The sequence below is a fragment of the Photinus pyralis genome, unplaced genomic scaffold (assembly GCF_008802855.1).
Source record: "Photinus pyralis isolate 1611_PpyrPB1 unplaced genomic scaffold, Ppyr1.3 Ppyr1.4_LG4, whole genome shotgun sequence".
NCBI classification, from domain to species: Eukaryota; Metazoa; Arthropoda; class Insecta; order Coleoptera; family Lampyridae; genus Photinus; species Photinus pyralis.
The window spans coordinates 41,979,525-41,995,016 of NW_022170511.1; the positions used below are offsets into that span (position 1 = coordinate 41,979,525).

The 15,492-nt window shown below is 34.3% G+C and overlaps 1 long non-coding RNA gene across 2 annotated transcripts in view; it reads left to right on the forward strand.

The window, feature by feature from the left end:
• Positions 1-3,897: 3,897 nt before the first annotated feature.
• The window catches only part of LOC116169979, a 28,338-nt gene continuing 16,743 nt past the window's right edge, over positions 3,898-15,492 (forward strand). For both annotated transcript variants that reach the window (XR_004145140.1, XR_004145141.1), the window contains exons 1-8: positions 3,898-4,063; positions 4,551-4,676; positions 4,755-4,889; positions 5,494-5,622; positions 6,423-6,576; positions 13,842-14,012; positions 14,349-14,505; positions 15,296-15,425. This is a non-coding gene — a long non-coding RNA (uncharacterized LOC116169979). The remainder of the gene's footprint in view (positions 4,064-4,550; positions 4,677-4,754; positions 4,890-5,493; positions 5,623-6,422; positions 6,577-13,841; positions 14,013-14,348; positions 14,506-15,295; positions 15,426-15,492) is intronic.

Here is a 15,492-nt window from a genome sequence, read left to right on the forward strand (position 1 = left end):
AATAAGTATAAAAAACTTGGTAGTTCCATTTAAAAAAACCAAGTTAACTTTGATTGAAATTTTGAAAATTCACGGAGTGATTTCCTTTACGACAAAAGAAGTTTAACTTTAGCCGTTCGGCGAATTATAGTAGGTACCTACCTACATTTCATGAATAGTATAATGCTGCCGAGTTACGCCGGCATTCTCAGTAATGATAACTGCGATATTCAATTTTTACTTGACATCATCTACCTACTTTTTGAAAAAGCGACTAATTAGTAATTGATGCGGCTAAACGACTCATTTTAGAGATCATGTGTAATACACAAACTCACACTAAAATTGACCAAGTAGGTAATCGAAATATGTAATAATATACCTACCTAGGTACCTAGGGGGGGTTCCATTAAAAAAAATGCGACTTTGATATATCTATATCTAAATCACCCTGTATAATGTGTCAATTGCAATTTCGTTGAAAATATGTTTAGGTTGTAGCCTTAAGGGGCTTCCAACATGCCCCGCCCCGACATTGATTTTAAATATGTGCGTTTACACAATCTTCACCCACACACTAATGACCCACTCTGTATCTATAATGGCGCATTCAATGGACAGGATTAAACTATAATAAGTATTTAAACCAAATCATACTCTATAGGTACCTATACTATAGGTACCTACTATTGGCATTTATCTCAGCGGCCTTACTTGCCAATTTTGTGTTTTACCTTATTGCTTATAGTCATGGTATTCTGGTCACCTTTGATGCTAGAACTGCAAGCAGCGATGCCATTATCTACCTATAGGTCACGGTCGTCCACATAAGTAACCATTTAGTTTAGCTAAAAAAATCTGCTTGTAGCATCTCTTCCAAGGTAGGTAGGTACCTAAGCAATCCTTTTTATTTAGGTACCTAATTAGTGTAGGTACCTATAGGTATACCTAAGTACCCAAGTACCTTGTAGGTACCTACCTATAGAATTTTCATGTTCTTGTAAAAAAGGGCACGGAATCACCAACTTTTATAATAGAAACACATTTTAATTCTCTACTTTTTCCTGATTCAATAATTTAGATTTTAGAAGATATAATAGTATGGGTAAAGCCTTCCCTTTCTCTACAAAAATTAAAAAAAACCGTAATAAGTATAGGTAAAGTAATTACTATATACCTATACATTTTTCGTCTAGAAGTACCTATAGGTCGGTAAACTTCTCATATCTTAAAGTAGAACGGGTTCTTGGCCTCACTCTCCTGCTAACGAACCCTCCTTCTCGTCATGTACGTACCTCTACGAACCGGTTTTCTGTTGTTGTTTGTAGGTCAAACGTATACTACCATTTTGTTTTGGCAACAGAATACGCGTGGGCGTGGAGGTCATCAGAACATAAACAAATCAGATAACCGCTGAGATTCTTGTTAACGATTGGTTGCATTTTTGTTTGTCCCTTTACTATGGAATTTTGTTAAATTTGCAACTGGTTTTAGTTTAGGAGTGGGTTGATGGGGCTACATGGTCACAGTAACTAAAAATAAGCAAAAATTAGCTTTTGTTTAGATTTGAATATAACAAATTATGCGTTACAACTCTGTACACGAATTCCTTCCCAGTTTTGGAAAAAATCTGTATACGTAGGTACAAGTTTTCTATAAGCGTCATGTTATTAAAATTTGGGGAAATCGTTTGACACAAAGTGACTGACACGTTAAAAGGAAAATGTTTGTCTATATTGTGATTTTAGAGGTTTTTGTTAGCTTTCGAAACTTTAAAGCTAAGCTTTGGAATTTTGTGATAGTTTAGAGACTATATGAAACTTATAGGAATTACCTAGTACGAGGAACTTAAGAGACTTTTGCTGTTACCAGAAAGTTATAGGTTGTTTATAGAAAGTTATGGGATTTCACCTACCTATGGGTAAAATATCTTGGAAACTGTGTAGATAGGTACTTAAGTCCCATACATTTATGGAACTTGGAGAACTTGAAGATAGAATTTTGGGACTATTTTTAGACAATTGTAAACATTTTTAGAGATGACCATGGGGTATGAACTCAGGGTTTACTCTACGGACTTTGGAATCAGAGCTGGGAAGTGCTTTGAAAAAAAGTGCTTGCAAAGGGGCTTCAATTACTTTTAGTGTTGGGAGCACAGTGCTTCAATTACTGTTCAAATTTAGGAAAAGTGCTTGGGGCTTTAAGCTCTATTGATGTGCACATTTATAGAACTTCGAGCACTTCTAAAGAGCTTCAAGCACTTGCCTACAAAGTGCTTCAAGCCTTAAATGGCTTTAAGCACTTCCCAAGGGTTTGGTGCTTTATATTTTCGATTACTTTAGAAAGTGCTTTGTAATTCCAAGGTCTGTCATTACATAAAAGCACTTTTATCACAATAAAGTGCTCGATGCTTAGTGCTTCACTCCGGCTCTGTTTGGAATGTAGGTATATTACCTATGATGAATTTTAGACCTAGAGTGATCGGGTTTGTCATATTGTTTTGTTATATCAAAAGAAGTTACTAAATACGGATTTTCAAAATGATCGGATGAATTTTACTTGGTAATATACTAATAACAAAGTGTTAATTTTAGAGATTAATTTTTTACATTTTTCCATAAAAAACGCTACCTAACAGTTGAAAATGAGCGTTTCGAACCAACTGCATCTTAGCTATAGAAAATTTTATTCTAATAAACAAGTTCATTTCTATATTTAATTCTTTCTCTTAATTCCCTCAGAGCAATAGTCAAATGCGAAAAACACGACATTTTCTAGTTTTTTCTTCGTTTTTTGTTAATAACAATAGGTACCTAAGTATGTTCCGGCCGTTTCCGGCCAGGGGGACTATGATTTTCCGATTCAGCGGATTTTTTTTACATAGGATAGGTACCTACTTGGTTTCGTTGAGTGAAATTACAACATCCAGTTACTACTTTTAAAGCTAATTTGACTGGACTATAAGTACCTAGACGTTATAATCAAACGAGCGACACAGGGACAGACAGACCGATAAAGAAAATATTGTACCTATCTAATGCTATAAGTATACCTAAGGTAGGTGCCTATTTATTTAAATGGAAATCTTTTTACCAGTTGGCAAAGTTATTTTGGGGTCAATGAACTCAAGTATATGAGTCCAAATCACTCCAAAGTTTTCAAGGGCAACCGGCGCAACTGCCAAACCCATTGTATAAAACGATCACGAGCTCCGATTTTCTGTACACTCCTATGTTTACGTCGCCTTTTTGTAATCATTGCGAATTGAACGAAATTATCACCGGCAAGAAGGTAATAAAAATTCAAAACAGACGCAATTCGAATCGAATGTTTTGGGACGGATAGTATCTTAGCACACGAATTCAAAATGCGCGCCAATCGCGGCTTTCCGGATTGGTGTCGCGTCTTCAGGTAGAGCTTTTCATTCTAGCTTGAGCTTACAAGGTTGCAAACGTTTGAAGATGATAACTCGTTTAGTGCAGCGGTATTAATAATTTCTTCATTGATTTACTTTTGATGCAATCACCTAAATAAAGTAATTATAGGCGTTTTTAGTTGAGGGTGTATCGATTTAGCATCGATTGTTTGGAAAACTTGCGATCGCAAGTTAACCATCATGTAGCGTCTGGGGTGAGTAGGTTCCTATTGATTCTACTTAGGTAATTATATTTTCACAGCGTAATCAATTAAACATAATTAGGTATATGTAGTATAGGTACTTTGATTTGAGGTGATTTTATATGCCCATTTTCGTTAACAATTATCGTTCCATTGCGCATATAGACGCTTAGTAGGAAAGAGGGGTGGGTAATTTTGCTCAAACGCGTTCTCTCATTTTTCTTTTACGTGAATTGCATTAGGTAGGTAATTATTCGCAATCCTAGAAATGTGATAATTTTACAGCTTGCGTTAGAAAATCGACAGCATCCTGAAAAACGGTCCGCATTGCTATCCCATGAGGTGATGGAACATTTACGTACCTAAAACGAAACTTGCGAGTGCATTATGGTCAAGATGGCGTCCATGACAAGCGGGTTTGTTACCTAGGTATACCTACCTGATGCAATCGACTTAGACGTTTGGGGTGAGTAGTTATTGAATTATTAAATCCTTAGGTATAAATACACCTTTTAATCAATCTGTATATTAAGGGTATCTGTACCTGTACCGCATCAAATCTGGTAAATTTTGCCATTTTACCATGAGCGTATGCGGTGAGTAAGGTATTGAGATCCTTAAATTTTGTTACTAATAGCATTTGCATATAGCGTAAACAAGGGTTAAAAGCGAGGTTAAAAGGGTTCAAATTAGTTATCTAGGTACATATTTTTATTTGAGGTGATTCGAATGGTGTCCATTTTCGACCAAAGCCGTTCTATTGCGCACATCAGACGCGTTTAGCGAGGGGGGTAGGCAATGTAGCTCAACGCGTTCCCTCATTTTTCATCTTTTCCTGCATGAATTGGCGTAAAAACGTGTTATTAATTAATATAGTCATCCTATAATATCTACTTATACCTCGACTTATACCTAGTGATAATTTTACAGCCTGCTTTAATTCTTAATTATAGAAAATTGACCAGCGCCATCCTGAACAATGAACATTGAACTTGGGAGTCGTTCATGGACAACGTCCGCCATCTTTTCCAGTCTGCGTTACCTACCTATCTGATGCAATCGGATTAAATGCGTTTGGGGTGAGTAGTTACCTACTGAATTATTAACCCTGCCTTAAAAACGTTTTATTAATTACTAATATAGTGATAATTTTACAGCCGGACTTATAATTAGAAAATTTACAACATTCCTGCATCAGAATATGGACATCAAAACGAGCCGTTAATGGCCAACGTTCGCCATCCAGTCCCAGTCCAGTCAGCAAGTGCTGAAATCGGATTAAACGTTGAGGGGTGAGTAGTTACTGAATTATTAATCCAACACCGATCATTAGGTACCTACCTAACCTGCTTTAATTACCAAATCTTGTATTAAATTAAAAGAGGCATGAATTCGCACAATCTACCTATAGGTAATAGGAAGAGGGTTTCGTTTTGATTTTTGATAGCATCATCTCATTGGGTTTTTTTTAAGTACTGAGGGTTTGATTTAACAGGTGCATTAGTTTGTGAGCTGTGCCCCCCCTTATCATGTTGTCTACCTACACCTACCTATCTACTTAGGTTATAGATTTCTGCTCCAATCGATCATTATCTAAGTATATATTATAAAGGAGTTTACTTAAGTAAATTGTGTATATTTGTCCAAAATTCGGTTGATCGTAACCCCTTACTTCCTTGGGCAATAGATAGGTAACTGCGATTTTAATGCAATACACCATGTTTTAATTTAAGTAGATGAGGTGATTACCTACCAATCATTTGTGACTCGACAGAAATTGAAACCTTTTTCCAAGACTGTGAATTTTTTTTGTCTAATCAACCCTTTTTTTCCCTTGGTCAATGAATGGGTTATGTGTTGTAAGTCAAAGTTTTCTAATGTTTTCGTATTTTTTAGCTGGACTAATTTTGATGCTGTGTCAAAGAAATCGATCCAAGGAGAACCTACGCTGACAAAGAGCTGGCCTTCCCGTACTCCCAATGTGCTCGTGAACTCCACTTCATTGTGCCAGCCTATGCATGAAAGGTGTGTTACGCAATGGCTATAATGTTGGCATGAACCAGCCTTACTCTGAATGTCCTAATTACTTTTGTTTTTTATGTTATTTATTTTAAACTGATATCGTGCTGTTAGCAAGGTTAGGTAAAGTATATGCATTTCCGATACCAACCTCCGATCAAAATTTTCCAAATTCTTACGATTATTATCTCAGTAGGTACCTACCTATACTCTTTAATAAAGATAAATGCAATTGTTTTTGGAACAACCCTTGCAAGTAGGTACTCGCCTTGTACCTACACACCCTGGAAATTGAAGGCTCTCAAGCAGTCCAGGGTTGTTTAAGGTGCTTCCGAGTGCACTGCGTGGTGCGCTTTGATCTACGATCAGAAATAAAAATAGGGAAAACAAAAGTATTTCCTTAAATGATGCATTATATTAAGTAGGTACCTACTGAAGTAGGTAGGCAGATGATTTTTGGTAAATTAACATTTTCTATATGGTTTAATAAGAAACAATTTATTGTTCCATAGTTTATGTTTGAACTAAAGAAGGTAGGCAACACATCAGACAATTTCGCTAAAGTCTTTTCAATCTGAGATATTTTTTAAATATCAAATGCTTCTTTGTATTGTTGTACCTAGTGGTGTTTTTAAAATATTAGTTTCTGGTGAGACTTGTCGCTTTACCTACTAAGGTAGACTAAAATTGTCATTTTAGAATTAATTTCCTTTAACGTGAGCAGTGAACATGTCATTAACAAAAATGCCTCATTTAAGAACACCCTTTATAAACCTTATAATTACTTTGATAATTTTCCATTGCAGTCCAAATGGTAATCTTGCATCAAGAAGTTTAAGGAGAAAATTCAACTAAAGCCGGTCTACGCAGTCCTACGAGTGCCAGTCATTACGATCTTGCCGTTCCATTATCGCATCAAAGAGTACTCTGGGTTATACTCTTTGATTGTCATGCAGGGAGGTAAGTACCTAGTACACTTGATTGTAATCATTTTTGGAGAACTGGGACATTAACTTCAGAAGCACTTGTTACCTTCTTTATCATTAAACGAGAATGGTTGCCCTTGTGTGATCAGGGTTTGCAAGGGTAGAATTATAGATTTCTTGATCTTAAAGTATTGTCTGGTTATGAAATTTAAAAATAATATCGCGTTTACATAGGGGTAGAAATGAGTGATGAGCATGTTGGGTTAAATCTAAGCATCTTTACGTGCTGATTCCTTTATCTTTAGTCTAGGAGCCCAAAGAGTTTGCGGAAGAGGGGGTACGACATGTATGACAAGATATGAATTTTTTCTTTAATTTTTGGGTAGGTGTACCAACTACTTGAATTTTTTGTACCTACACCTAATTTTATGGATGTTCCCCCACGAGAAAAACAACTCACATTTCTGTAGACATCGAGTTTTCTGGAAAAGACTTTCAGTTTTTGTGTTAAATTTAAAATTTTCGATTTTTCGGAGTTTAAATTCTTAAATAGGCATATTCATTTTATTTTGTTTCTATACCTTTTTTAAATCGCCAATTTTATGAATCTTTAATTTTCTAGTTTTTTAATTTTTCGAATTGTTTAATTTTCCGGATCTGTTTTTTCTCAATTTTTAAAAAATTTCTGAATTTGAATTTTTTTAAAATTTTATTTACCTACAGTATTATGGTAGCAATGTAAGACCACTTTCATGATATGAATTTCCGCCAATTAGCTGTTCCAGTGGCGATAGACTTTACTCTTAGAGCTGCAGCAGGAAAATTAGAGGTTTAAAAATCTGAAATTAAAAAAAATAAAAAGATCAAAAATTAGATATTAAAAAAAACTAAACAAGTCATTTTTAATTTTTAAGATTTTTCAATTTAATTTTTTTCTTATTTTTTGAATTTGAATTTTTGTGTAGATACCACTTTATTTTTTATATAGATACTTATACAGGATTAAGTTAGCAATGTAAACAAATTTTTTTTTAATTGTGCCATACATTTTTCGATTTTGTGTTAATTGTTTGAATTCATCGTTACATTTTGTGTGTCCCAGGTTTTTCGAACTTTTACATGCGCTATTTTTTTTAATTTTTAGTTTTATAAAGTTTTCTTATTGTTCATTTTTGAAATTTTTTGATTAATTTTCTTATTTCTTCATTTTTCGAATTTTGTATTTGTTTTCTCATTTTTCTTAAAAGTTTTTTTTAATTCAAATTCATAAATTCTTTTTCTGTAGGCAAAAATAATTTTTGGCAACCCTTTTAATTAATTACCTATAGTTTTTAGTCTAGGAGTCGAATTCGAAAGTTCAAAAAACTATGAAGATATGAATTTGTTCTTTAATAATTGAGTACACCTACATGAATGTTGTGCGCCTACTCCTAATTGTATAGATCCAGATTAGAATGTCCAATCCAAATAGACTCGGAATTTATGAGAAATTTTTTCTCAACTTGCGCCATAGGTATATTTTAATTTTTCGGAATTTGTGTTAATTTTCTACATTTCCATTGCCACCTCGGATAATACGGAATTTAAGACCTATGAGCCTCGGTTAACACTGACTATCGGATAATCGGGGCTCGGATAATAGGGGTTTTTCCTGTATTTTGAATTTTTAAAAGCTTTTAACTGTTGAATATTTAGAATGTTTAAAACTTTTTTTTTAAATAGGTATCCTTGCCGTTTTTTGAAACTTTCTCTGTGCTAATTTTTTGTACACTATTAAGTAAAATTATTATGTATTAATTATGTAAAACCATTTTAATGATATGAATAATTTTGCCTTGTGTGAGAATTGCCGCCAATTAGCTGCTGCAGTCGCAATAGACTTTACTCTAGAGGTGCACTGCTGGGGATATGAAATAAGATTTTGTCAATTAAAAATCTGAAAATTAAAAAACTCGACATAAAAAAATCAAAATTAAAAAATTAGATATTTAAATGTAAAAAAAATCGAACAAAACATTTTTTGAATTTTTTTCAATCTAATTTTTTTCTTCCTTTTCTGAATTTGAATTTTTGTGTAGATACCGCTTAATTTTTAGCATAGGTAGATACACAGTATTAAGTTAGTAATGTAATAAATTCATTTCTCAATTGTACCATAAATTTTGAATTTTCCAATGTTGTGTTACTTGTTTGAATTTATCGTTACATTTTCTGAATGTTTATGCGCTCTCAGTGTTTTTATTCAAATTGTTGATTTTTTTCAATTTACTTTTTATACCTAAATTGTAATTGTTTGTTCAGATTTTTTGTATTTGTAAATGCGCTGCGTTTTAAATTTTTACTTTTATAAAATTGTAATTTTCTTTTTTAATTTTTTGATTAACTACCTAATTCTCTTATATTTTCATTTTTCGAATTTTTTAATTTTTGGAATGTTTGTTGTTTTTCTCATTTTTCTTAAAAGTGTTTTGAATTTGAATTTTTGTTTAAACACCACGTTATTTTTTGCTTTCTATAAATTTTAAACAATTTTTTGTCAGTTTTTTGAACCTTTATTTTTATTTTTGAAATTTAAATTTTTTGAAATTGTTTAGTTTGTTTTTCAAAATTTTTCTTAAAGTTTTGCCGAATTTGAATTTTTTTGTTTCAGTTCTATAAACCTAATTTTTTGCATAAATTTTTTGAATTTTAATATTTTTTGAATTACCTAGTTTTTTTTTCGTTTTAAAACAATTTTTTGAATTGAAAGTGAACGCATCCGAATTGAGTAGGTATAGGTAGGTACCTACCCAAGCAGCCGAAATGGACTCTATACTATTATGGTTCTCTTTTTTAAAGTTGCCCGGCCATTTGATTAAACTGCCACCGAAAGAGTTCAAAATCATTATAAAAAATGTATGTGATTGGATATCTGAAATATAGGTAGTAATTTGTACCTACAATTAGTTTTGAAAGTGATACTTTTTTTCATGGATTCGCAGTTCATTCATGAAAATAACGCACTTTCAACACGTGTTGTACTTACAAATTTTTTGGGGTATAGCCTGTTTACATTACTGTATTTCGGCTTTGTTTTGTTTGCACCTAAATTCGTTCTGTTTTCATTAGATAGGTATCCTACCATACACTTAGCTTATAGGCAATACGCACATTATGATCACTAAATTTTGACATGATCAATTTTCTATTCTTTATAGGTACCTACTTACTTATCTACTTATATAATTTGGTAGATACCTAGGTACCTATAGGTACCTACCCAAGTAGTTATTATAATGGTAATGTCGTTATTTTAAAGTCGAAAGTCATTTACATAAACATTGCCTATGCTATAATGAATAAATAATGGCATCCTCTCATGCGCATGTAAATACGTAAAAGTGCACTTTACGATCCGGTTTTCTGTTTACGTTGGAGGATAATAACAAGTAGCCATTTTGTTCACTGTGCCTGTGGGCGTGGAGATCGTTAGAACGGTACAAATCAGATAAAGTGTGGGGTTCCGGGAAAATCTTGTTAATGATTGGTTGTGCTGTGTTTCTTTGTTAACTTAGGAGTGTGGATCAAATTTGTAAGTTGGTTTTATGAGGGGAGTTGCTCGGCAAAAATAACTTAAAATGATCAAACATATAGCTTTTGTTCGTTTTGAATGCACTAATTATGCGGGTAAACCTATACCTACCTATATAGGTAGGTACAGGAATTCATGGTAGTGATGTTTTTGACAAGAATAGTAGCAGTAGGTAGTTAAAAATTTTGAGAAATTGGTTTTGCGAACTGAATTGGTTTAGCACATGTAAAAAGTTCTAATATGCAATTTACGGATATTAGAGACCTTGGAAGGTTTAGCAAGTTTTAGAACGGGAAACCTTAAACGCTTCAGATAGGTAATTTGGAGACCAGAGGTACATTAGGGTTAGGTCCCTACTTATTTTTTTAGAGATTTCGGAAAGTGTATAGAATGCTACATATATACACCTAGGTACATCAGGCTGATTATACGAGGGTCACTACCTATGGGAATCTCGGAAACTGATGCGTAAAAGATAGGTATAGGCTTGAAATCACGAATCTTTGTCCCTGCGTCATTGATTTGTGAATCAATTTCAGACATACGCTAAAACACTGTAATACCTATCTGTCAAGTATGCGAAATCGATAAAAAACTTGTCTGAAATTGATTCACAAATCAATGACGCAGGGACAAAGATTCGTGATTTCAAGTTTAGTTTAAATTTGGCAAAGTTGCGTATTTTGATGCTTAATAAAATGCTGCTTTGAAACTGAAAAAAAAAACGACTAAGTGCTTTCGGAGATTTTGCAAAATCGTTCTTATTTTTTACCGAAGTTGCCTACTTAGGTAGGTAGGTACCTACTTATAGGTATTTAAAAAGATAGGTATTTCAAAATATGACACCTTAGGTATTATGGCCACTCTTTTCCTTCTACAAAATGTTTTAAATTTTAAGTCTGACGTTTCGTCTCCGGTTAACCAGCATCAACTTTATTTTTTCTTATGAAAGTCATTTTTACTTTCTGTGCAATTTGATAAAGCATTTTTTCCTGATCTCAAAAATGTAAACATCACTATTTTTTAAATAGGTAGGTACTTATTGTTAATATTATGTTCTTTTTTGCTTGGCAAACTTTGTCTTGGATAGTGTGATTATTATATGTTGTTAGTTTCTTGCGTTTTTACGAATTAATAGCGCCACTTCTTATTAAACAATAGTTATGTTTACATTTTTAAAATTGTCTCCTGAGCCTGTATAAGTAGGTATACCGTGTCCAAGGTAAGGATGTCTATCATGGGGGTCTCCGAAACCAGGAGATACGACGATGGTCAAAATAGAAAAAAGATGCGCAATTAAAGAGTTATTATCATGCTTTAAAGAAATTCAGATTACCTACCTACCTATACTTCCGAAGATATACCTATCAGAAAAACCGATTTCGTTATATTTTGGGTAGGTATTCTTTTATGATGTTATTTGAACAGTACAAAAAATAAAAAGAAAACGCTTTCTCATTGCCACTTTTTGAGCTCTATACAAGACAGTGTTAAGAGATTTTCAATACAACGTTTCGTTTCCGAGAAATCATCATCAACTTTATTTTTTTATATGGTCCGTAAAAAATTTTACAGGCCATAGGTATAAAAAATAAAGTTGATAATGATTTCGCGTAAACGAAACGTTGTAGGTATTGAAAACCTCTGAACGCTGTGTTGTAGATCTCAAAAAAGTGGCAATGAGAAAGTGTTTATTTATTTTTTTGTATTTGTTTAAATATATACCCATATAGGTATAGGTACCTAGGTAAATAACATACCTATAGCTAATAAAGAACCATATTGAGCCCTTCTTGAGGCCCATAGTTGTATTCGTAATAAAAAATGCTACTTAATAACTGTAGTAGGTAGCTATATACCTTATATGTAGGTACCTATATAGATAGGTATACTTTTTTTCTGATGGGAATATAAAAATATGAAGTTGATGGTTTTTCAAAGACGAACCGTTGCGCAGTGAAAATCTGTGTAGGTAGGTACATAATCGTGTACCTAGAGCTTAAAAGTTCATACGGAAGTGTTACTTGTTGTTTGATATCTTTTCAAACAAGATAAAAAAATAAACAAGAATATGTAGGTACCTACCTACCTATCTATACCTAGGTAGGTATGTGTTATTTCGTATTTTTTCGAATACCTATCTTCAGAACTGATCGGAATTTCCGCATTTTTAACATCTTTTTTCTAAGCCCTGAAATATACGCAACATTTTTGCGTAATAGGTACTTATAACCGAACCGAACCCTTATGCTGTTCATTCTTATCTTGGATTATAGGTACATACTAGGTATTCGCGGGAAAGGACCCCCGGACCCCAAGATTTTGTTGGGGGGCATGCAATTTCCCCAAACCCCCACGAAAGCGCAAGTTTTAACTTCCGCCAAGGGCGCGGATTTTATAGATACGGCCCTGCCTGCTTTTGTATACCTATACATGATACGCGTTTTCCATATGGTATACGGTATATAAAGTGCGGATGTATGTTATTTACGCATCATAGGTCCAAAAGCAGCACATAAATTTTAAGTTTGTGTCCTTGAGTAATTTTTTTAAAAATAGTCTGGTCCCCCATCAGAAGCAGTTACCAGCTGGGTGTAAAATTTCCGAGCTCATTGGTATACTTAACAGATTGATATGATTATTTACGTCATTTTGATTTTGAACCTATGGTAATCACGCGATGTACCTACCTATTCCACGTCTCTGTGCACTTATTCCTATTTACGATTTTTTTTTGTTATACATATAGGTATTCCTGATGGGAATGTATCTACCCTATATAGGATAGTAGCGCGAAGGTAATAGATAGGTACCGCTAATTGGAATCTATAATGCAGACGTAATTCCTAGAAAAATTCAAAACATGTTGCAAATCCCCCCCATCGGATAGTATCTTGGCGCGTTTTTTCAACAAATGCACCAATCACGGCGTTACAGACGTCAGGCCACTTTCGTTCCACCAAATGTGTAAACAAACCAGCTTTTTTATCTATAGCTACGAACGCGTTTGCAGTGAAGCCTTCTTTAGTGATTAACTTTGAATGCAGCTGTACGTAAATAAGTATAGGTACGTAATTGCATAAAGCCGTAAGTGAGATCTCCACACGTGCGTACACAGTAGAAATTTTTTGCAAATTTTGCTATCAAATTAACGGTCTGCGGTGAGGGATTGCGTCTGTTTATTGAAAGTATTAATTTACTTTTGTCTATAAAGAGGGCTAAATTTTACGCGTATTTTTCAACCTATAACGACCGACCGCTCTATGCGCGTCGTAAGATTTCTTAAGGCAAAATTCCTGGAAAAATCGAACCGAATGTATTGGAACGGATAGTATCGTAGCCGACTTGGCAACAAATATACCAATCGGCGCGTTCCGAATTGAGGTGATTCGCGGCTTTCAAAGCTTTGCTTCGGCTTCGCTAGCATCAGTCGATCAGAAACGTTTGCTGTGATAATTTAGTTAGTGATGTTTAGTGATTTCAATGCGCGATTATCTTAGTAAAGTAGATATAGGTACTTAGATGGTTAATTACTCAACTTTTTGTTAGCTGCGAGCGCGTTAGGTACGTATTGCGATAGAATTTGAGGACATTCGAAGGGCGCGTGGTTTAGTGAGGGGGGTAACGCTAGCTCAACGTTCCCTCATTCTTATTCCCGTTCTAGACGCGTTACCATCAAAAACGTTTTATTAATTAATAGCCATCCTAATATCGCGATAATTTTACAGTTAGAAAATCAACAGCAGCGCGGGAGGTTATTCTTATTTGATGGAAGATGTCTGGAAAGTTTTACAGAAGACAAGTGCGCCAAATCGGAGTCGTTTCTCGTTTACCAGTGGTCGGCCATCTTGCAGTCTTTTAGCGTTACCTGATGCAATCGGATTTAACGTACGTTTTAGGTAAGTAATCATTGGCCAATTGACTTAAATAAGTAGTTAATTACTTTTAATTACCTTATGCATAGCATACTAGGGATGATTATATCTACAATTTGGGTATGTAGGCAAATAGAACTTGTAAATTTTTGATGGCGTTTTTGGGCGTTGGCTGTAATTACCTAAGTACCTATATAATTTTTTAAATTTATAATTGAGGGCCAACGCACATAATGGACTGGCATTATTAATTAAGGGATTGTTGGTTACATTGTTCCCTGGCACAAATTGCACTTGATTATTACCTATCTTCTATCTCAGAGTAGGTGGCTATCTGTAATAAGTATAATAATTTTTCAGCTTCGTGTAATTGGAAGCTGCCATTGTTAAGACAATCCTGCTGAAAGTGAATCCCGAAGGTTTGCCAACAAATCCTACGGAAGAGTGCAATCGGACCCTTGGCAGCCGTTTTCTCGGGTCTGCCGTTGCCATCACGTTACCAACGAACTATAAAGGGGTAAGTACACTACTTATATGTAGGTACCTACCTAGGCATTCTAATTTCAGTAGTTGTAATAATTAAAAGTGGGTTGTGACTTGAAGCATTCTTTTCGTAACGACATCTGCACGAGTGACATTAATTTTTTATGGTTTTAGAGTTGCTTGCAACCCCTTATTAGGTAACTTTACCGATAGATGCCTAATTTGAATGTAAGTAAGACGGGGTAATTATCAATTGTTTCGTGTCCTACCAGAAATTTTTGTAAAATTTTAAAGGTCTCGTGCTTCTACGTTTGCAGAATAAATCCTTTACCGAGGATGTGAAATTAATTTTGTGTTATTTCGGGTACCTACACTTATTCATTTGACCTGTTTTCCCAATTGTTTTCTGCCCCTTCAGAAATGTTTGTACAATTTTAAACATTGATTACAACCTCCTCTTCTCTTGGCCAATAAATCGGGGTTGTATTGTATAACTAGATGGGGTGATAACCAATCGCTTCTGTCTGTATAGAAATTGAATGGTCATGGTTTTCCAAGAGTGTAAAATTATAACCCTCCCTTTATTCATTTTACCAATGATGGATGGTCCTTTTAAAGTAGGTACCTAAGGAGAATTGGGGTGATTCTCAATTGTTTCCTGATGCCTTTTCAGAATTTAAAGTAAGTACCTAGGTAGTTGGGGTAATTTCCCAATGTTTTCTACCCCTTCAGAATTTGTTGTGAAATTTTAAAAGATAATTGCAACTTTATTGGCCATCAATCAGGATTGTATTGTACATTTTCTAATAGTGTCATACTTTTAGCTGGACCGATTTGGATACTGTGTCAAAGAAATCGATCCATGGAGACTTGAAGCTGCTAACGACCTAGCCGTCCCAATATTCATCATGTGCATGTGAACTCCGCTTAATCCCACCAGCCGGTGCATGAAAGGTGTGTTACATCACAATCGGTACATATACCTATAATGTTGCCGAATTGTATCTAATCTGAATGTCTT